The 6498-nt window shown below is 42.4% G+C and overlaps 1 pseudogene; it reads right to left on the bottom strand.

Annotated features, from left to right (window-relative positions):
* Positions 1–3007: 3007 nt before the first annotated feature.
* On the bottom strand, positions 3008–4266 carry LOC131757625 (proline-rich protein 23A-like; annotated as a pseudogene).
* Positions 4267–6498: the final 2232 nt, after the last annotated feature.

Raw genomic sequence — 6498 nt, 5'->3', positions numbered from 1 at the left:
TCCCTCTTTTATTTTCCACATCCTACTCTTGGGTAAGAGTGGCTGTTTCCTCTTTCCATTCTCATCCAGTTAGGACTCCTCAGTCCTTTCTGCATGATGATTTCTATTAAAATTCTATGTTCAGTCTTCCAAACATTGCTGTTGATATTTAAAGGTTGCTTAAGAAATTAAATGTAACTTTTCTGTCTGGAGAAAAATTGATTCTCATGACACTTGCCTAGTAACTCCAGGCTGAAAGCTAACCTCTTTAATCTGGGTTGTATCTGTCCTCCCCACCAAAAAGGTTAAAGCCATTAGACTTGATGGGTGATAAGTTGAAAGACAGTAAGACTTACAATGTATGAAAATATATCTGATGAATGGATAAAGAAGATGTGGTACATATATATAATGGAATACTACTCAGCCATAAAAAAGAATGAAATAATGCCATTTGCAGCAACGTGGATGCAACTAGAGATTATCATACTAAGTGAAGTCAGAAAGAGAAAGACAAATACCATATATCACTTACATGTGGAATCTAAAGTATGACACAAATGAACCTAAGTGTGAAACAGAAACAGAATCACAGGCATACAGAACAGACTGGTGGTTGCCAAGGGGGAGGGGGTTGGGGGAAGAGATGGAGTGGGAGGTTGGGGTTAGCAGATGTAAGCTTTTATATATAGAATGGATAAACAACAGGTCCTACTGTAAAGCACAGAGAACTATATTCAAGATCCTATGATAAACCGTAATGGAAAAGAATATTAAAAAAAGGAGGTATACATATGTATAATTAAAAAAATTATTTATTTGGTTGCGCTGGGTCTTAGTTGTGGCAGGTGGACTCTTTAGTTGCAGCACGTGGGTTCCTTAGTTGTGGCATGGATGTGGGATCTAGTTCCCTGACCAGGGATTGAACCCGGGCCCCCTGCATTGGGAGTGTGGAGTCTTAACCACTGTGCCACCAGGGAAGTCTCTATCTATGTATAATTGAATCACTTTGCTGTACAGCAGAAATTAACACAGCATTGTAAATCAACTATACTTCAGTTAAAAAAGAGAAAATATAAATGAAATTGCTTTAAAAATATTATTCTCATTACATGTGAAAAATTACACTGTCTTACCAGTAGCTAGGAAATTGCAAATTTAAAAATGAGATACCACTGGCAAACAGTTTAAAGTTTGGTGAAAGACTGCTAGAGGCTGTTTAAACTGTTGCAACCACCCAAGGGGAACAATTGGCACTATTAAGAAAACTGTAAATGTATATATTATGCCACCCATCAATACAACTTCTAAGTATACTTCCTAGAGGAACTCTTCCTTAGGTGCATAAGATGACAAGTGTGAGGATATTCACTGCAGTTTCATTTGTAATACTAAAAACTACACAAATATCCATTAATAAATTAACAAATAAAATGTGGTATATTCATATGATGGAAACAAAAATCTTTAGGAGAAATGAACCATATATATATCTATAAGTGATGATTTCAAAAATAACATTAAGGAAAAATGTAAACTGAAGAATATAATGCCAGTTATAAAAATTTAATTGTTCACAAAGCAACATAAACATTGATTATTTATATCTACATACATGTAGCATTCGTGTATTGACTAGAATGATACCCCCCAAATTCATGATGTTATGAGAATCCTCTGGTAATCGACAGCAGGAAATGGGGATCAAAGGATATGACTCCATTATCTTTAATAATTTTGTTACAGTAAAGAAGACTTTAAAGCAATAGTACTAAGAAGTAACAGCTGCCAAGTCTGGGTGATGGGCTCATGAGCATGAAAAAGTGCTCAATAATAAATTAGACCAGGGAATTCCCTGGTGGTCCAGTGATTAGGACTCTGCACTGCTGAGGGCCTGGGTGCGATCCCTGGTTGGGCAAGTAAGAACCCACAAGCTGGAATGTCCATGATGTGAAGCTGAGTGTGTCCTCGCATGTAGCAGTTCTTCTTATCACCCCCAAGGGGAAATCAAGGCAAAGCCTAGACTGCCATGAAATTAAAAATTAGCCATTTGATTGTTAAAGTACAGGGGAATATGGCATTGTACAAACTGCTTCTTTTTTTTTTTTTTTTTTTTTTTTTGTGGTACGCGGGCCTCTCACTGTCGTGGCCTCTCCCATTGCGGAGCACAGGCTCCGGACGCGCAGGCTCAGCGGCCATGGCTCACGGGCCCAGCCGCTCCGCGGCATGTGGGATCTTCCCGGACCGGGGCACGAACCCGTATCCCCTGCATCGGCAGGCGGATTCTCAACCACTGCGCCACCAGGGAAGCCCCAAACTGCTTCTTTAAGGAAAAAAATCATAGCTTCCCCTTTCCTCCTTCCATTAAATATTGCTTTCACTCATTTTTTTCATTGTATTTTTAGAAATATTTCCAAAAAGTCCAGTGTATTACATTTGTACCATTTATTCATTTACTTATTCAATGTGCATTTATCTTGACTGACCAGCTCCGGGGAAAAGTGTTAGGAAAGCAAGAAGAAAGGGAAAAAGAAAGTCAGTGATCAGACTTCATCTAAATATTGAAGACCTATATGAAGAAAATTATAATTTCTTTACTGCTAGTTAAAGACCAGAATAAATGGAGATGAACATCAAGATAAAAAGAACCATTATCTTGTGGTGGACAGTGTGATGCACCAACCAGAATCTTCTTCAGTGAGAGTTGTTCCCATAACTGGCTTCAGCTATTATCTCCTTGATAAACTGTCTCCGGAGAGGAAAGCTGCCTTGCCCAGAGCCATGGCCTTTCCCTGGTTTCTCATACCCAAATACTGATGGATGAGGGAATTGGGCTATTTCAGCCTAACCTGGGACAGCTCTGACCAGCCATTCTAATTTCCAGAGTTCCCAGTGAGGTTGGCTGAGGCTGTCGCTGGACCTGCACCTCGTCTTCTCTCTCTGACCACTGCTGTTTACTTTGCTTCTCTTTCACAAGGATCTTCTTAATAAATATTGTGCATGCTAAAAAAAAATGATCAGAAACATTTCAGAGGACACTGCGGAGGTCATACAGGTAAAACTACAATTACAAAAGGAAGGGAAAAACCTGGAATGGAGAGAAAGAAGAGATGCATAGGAAGGTGATGAAAAAGGGGATAAACTGGAAAAAAATTGAGGTGAGTTTGAGGCAAGAGTAGGGGTGAAATAAGAAAAATGGAGTTGGCTGAAGGTGACAGAGGTGGAAGAAACAGCTCATGCAGCAGTGGCAAGGGATCTAAATAACCATGGTTGGCTATATGTGGTCTACCCTTGCGAAAAGTCCTTACCAGAATCTGCTTTTGTAAAAAAATCTTTTTGCCGCTATCGATCAAGGTATTTTGCTTAAAAAAAAAAACCAACCCCCCAAACTAACAAAACCAAAATAAAAACCGCAGCTGCCCACTGTCCATGAATGAAGATGCTCCATCTCTGAGCGGTGACATGGGCTCAAAGTGAGTCTAGGTAGATCACTAAGTGCCGGAAGCTGGGTGCAAGGAATTGTGGGATCAGGCATTTCGCGCCCTTGAGCAGAGGACCATGAGGGTGTTGGGGGCGCTCGTGAGGACCCGGACAAGGAGAGGGAGGTAGAGGTTGGACTGGTGGGTCGGGGAAGTGCTCCGGAAGGTGCAAGTACAGGTTGTCGTCGTGGTGAGGAGAGCCTCTCTCTGGACTGGGGTTGGGCGCCCGAGCGAAGCCAGAGCTCTGGGAGTAAGCCCTGCGCGCTGGGGCCCGACACCCTTGCTGCAGGGCTGCGGAGCCCAGTGACGTAGCCGGCTTCAGCATACATCCTAGGCGGCAGGAACTCGGCGTCCGCGTCCTCCTTGTTGGCCTCTTCTTGGGAGGCGATCTGTGAGACAGTTGCGCACAAGAATCCCGGCTCCAGGGCCATGTACTCCCCGGGAGCGCTCAGGAAACCGGCCCGTTCCAGCCCTGTCCCCACGGGCCTTCCACTCCCGAGCCCAGGAGGGCCTCGGGGACCAGCATGAGGATATGATCTCCGAGAGACACTTGTAGCGTGGACGTGGTCTCGGGCTCCAGCAGCACGTCGACATGGTCCAGGGGCAGGTGCAGGGCACAGCCGGCGGGCAGGACCACCATGGAGGTTACCGCTCCCTTGGCCAGGGGCTCAGGCACGTTGTCCAGGCTGGGCGCCGCCTCAGCTTCGGGTTCCTCCGTTCGATGGTGCTTACCAGGGCCAGGTCCTCCGGGCTGCTGCCCCCACCAGTCCGCAGGGTAAGCGATGGGGCTGCGGGGCCGGCTGCCCATCACCTTGACCGACGGACCTGCGGGCGGCGGTCCCAGGGCCTGGCAGAGGGCGAGGAGGCGCTCGGTCCTGCACGTTGTGACGGGTCTCGATGACAGGTGAGGCAAGCCGGGGCAGGCCGGACGGGGCGCAGGACTGCGCGATGCGGGTCGATTCCTCGGAGATCTGGGGTCACCTCCCGAGAGTACCGCAGTCCAGGTTTCTAGCGGAGTCGCGTCTGCAGCTGGATTGGGCCTCGGGCGTTGGAATCTTCAGCTCTTCACGCTGACCCCTGTGCGCGCTGGATGATTAACAACATGGGATGTCATGTGACCTGCGGCTGCCGGGAAGTCTCAGTGTAAGCCCTGCCTTCTGCCAGAGATAGGATCGGATCAGCGTTGCCAGAGATAGGATCGGATCAGCGTTAGTGCAATGCAGTAGTGGGAGAGTTTTTTTTTTTTTTAAACGAAAGTGTAGCGTAATACTCCTTGGATGCCCGTATGCGGCCCAGTGGCCTTTATTACTTTTATTCTTGGGAAAATATCCAAAATACAATCTCATCAACTACTTGTTTACTTTTAGGAGTAGCTTATGTCTAATGTCTTCTAAGATTTTCCATGAGGCTATGAAAAGCCTTTATCCCATCACCAGTCACTCCTTCCCAACCCCACCCACATGGTTCTTGAAATTCTTTTCACCCAGGAGACAAATTAGAAATGCAATTTTTCTTCGGTAAAAAAACTTGAAAATATTCAAGTGAAATGGACTGATTGCAGTTTTTGTTGTTGTTTTTGGAGACCAGTATGTGGTAATTATTAATAACAGTATGGAAATTTTATCATGAAGTTAGCCTTTGTCTTTAAACTTGCTGTCTGATGTGTTAAAATGAGTGTTTAAAAAGTTTATTCACTTCTCATTAGTGAAGGTCAGAGGAGAGAAGGAAATTTTACAAAATTAAACACCTGGTTTGTGTTGGACTTGGGAATTAAATACAGACATGTTTAACTTTAAAACAGAGATCTTTGACATTTTACCTATATGCTTATGGCAAAAAACCTAGATGTGGAATTGCTGGGTAGCAGTGTGTGGCACCGTAACAATAGGAGATAAAGCCGGACTGCTTTCTTAAATAGTTGTCCTAATTTATATTTCTGTGAGCAGTGGGTAAGTGTTCCTTTCCACCACATCCTTGCCAACACTTAGTATGGTTAGATTTCTAAGCATTTTCCAATCTGATGGTATTTCATCATTTATTTATACTGTATTTCTCTGATCAACTCATAAGGTTGATCATGTTTTCATATGTATTGGCCACTTGTGTAACATCTGTGTAGTATGTGTTTATGTCTTTTGCACATTTTTGGATGTTACTGAATTTTGGAACTTCTTTTATATTTATGTGTGTTGAAATTATCTTTTCCCATTTTGTGGCTTGTTTGTATTCACATTCTTTAGAGTGCCTTTTGATAAACAGAATTTCTTAACTTTAATATAGTTTCAAGTGTATTAGTTTTGTTCTCTATGCTTTGTAGTTTTTGTGTATTGTTTAAGAAATACTCCCTATTCCAAGATAATATTTATATCTTCCAAATATTTAAATCTTTGCTTTTCAAAATTTAAACTCTTTATCCAAATCCAGATTTAAAAATGATTGTTTTCTATGGGTGAGACAGGGATTCAATTTCAATTTTTTCCTCATTGTGCAAAACCTGTTGACCCAATTCTTTTATTGAAAAGTGCTTTCCTGGAACTTGCCTGATAGTCTGTTGATTAAGACTCTGTGCTTCCACTGCAGGGGACACGAGTTTGATCCCTCGTTGGGGAACTAAGATCCCACAAGCTGCTCAGCATGGCCAAAAAAACCCCACTTTTCTCTTTGAACTGCATCATTTCCTGGGTTACATACTTTTTTGTTTACATGTGGATATGTTTTTCATCTATTATGATGCACTGATTTGATTGTCTAACCAGAAGCAATTTCACACAATTAATACTTTTAATTTAACATATAATAATTAATACAATATTAATTAAATTAGTATACTTTCATAATAAGTTTTTTAGTCGACAAAATCTTTGTTTATGACCATTTTTGAAAAATGGATTTATTAAGCAAAGAATTCATGGTCAGAACACTTGTTTTCTAGCAGTACTGCTATTATTCCACTGTTTACTGTCTTCCATTGTTGTTTCTGAGAAGTCAGTTGTCTGACTGAATTGCCTTTTTATTGTAGGTGTCTTTTCTTTCTGCTTAT

Source organism: Kogia breviceps, chromosome 5 (genome assembly GCF_026419965.1).
Source record: "Kogia breviceps isolate mKogBre1 chromosome 5, mKogBre1 haplotype 1, whole genome shotgun sequence".
Taxonomy (NCBI): Eukaryota; Metazoa; Chordata; class Mammalia; order Artiodactyla; family Physeteridae; genus Kogia; species Kogia breviceps.
Note: the sequence above shows the minus strand (reverse complement) of the source record. Positions and strands in the feature narration are given on the sequence as shown.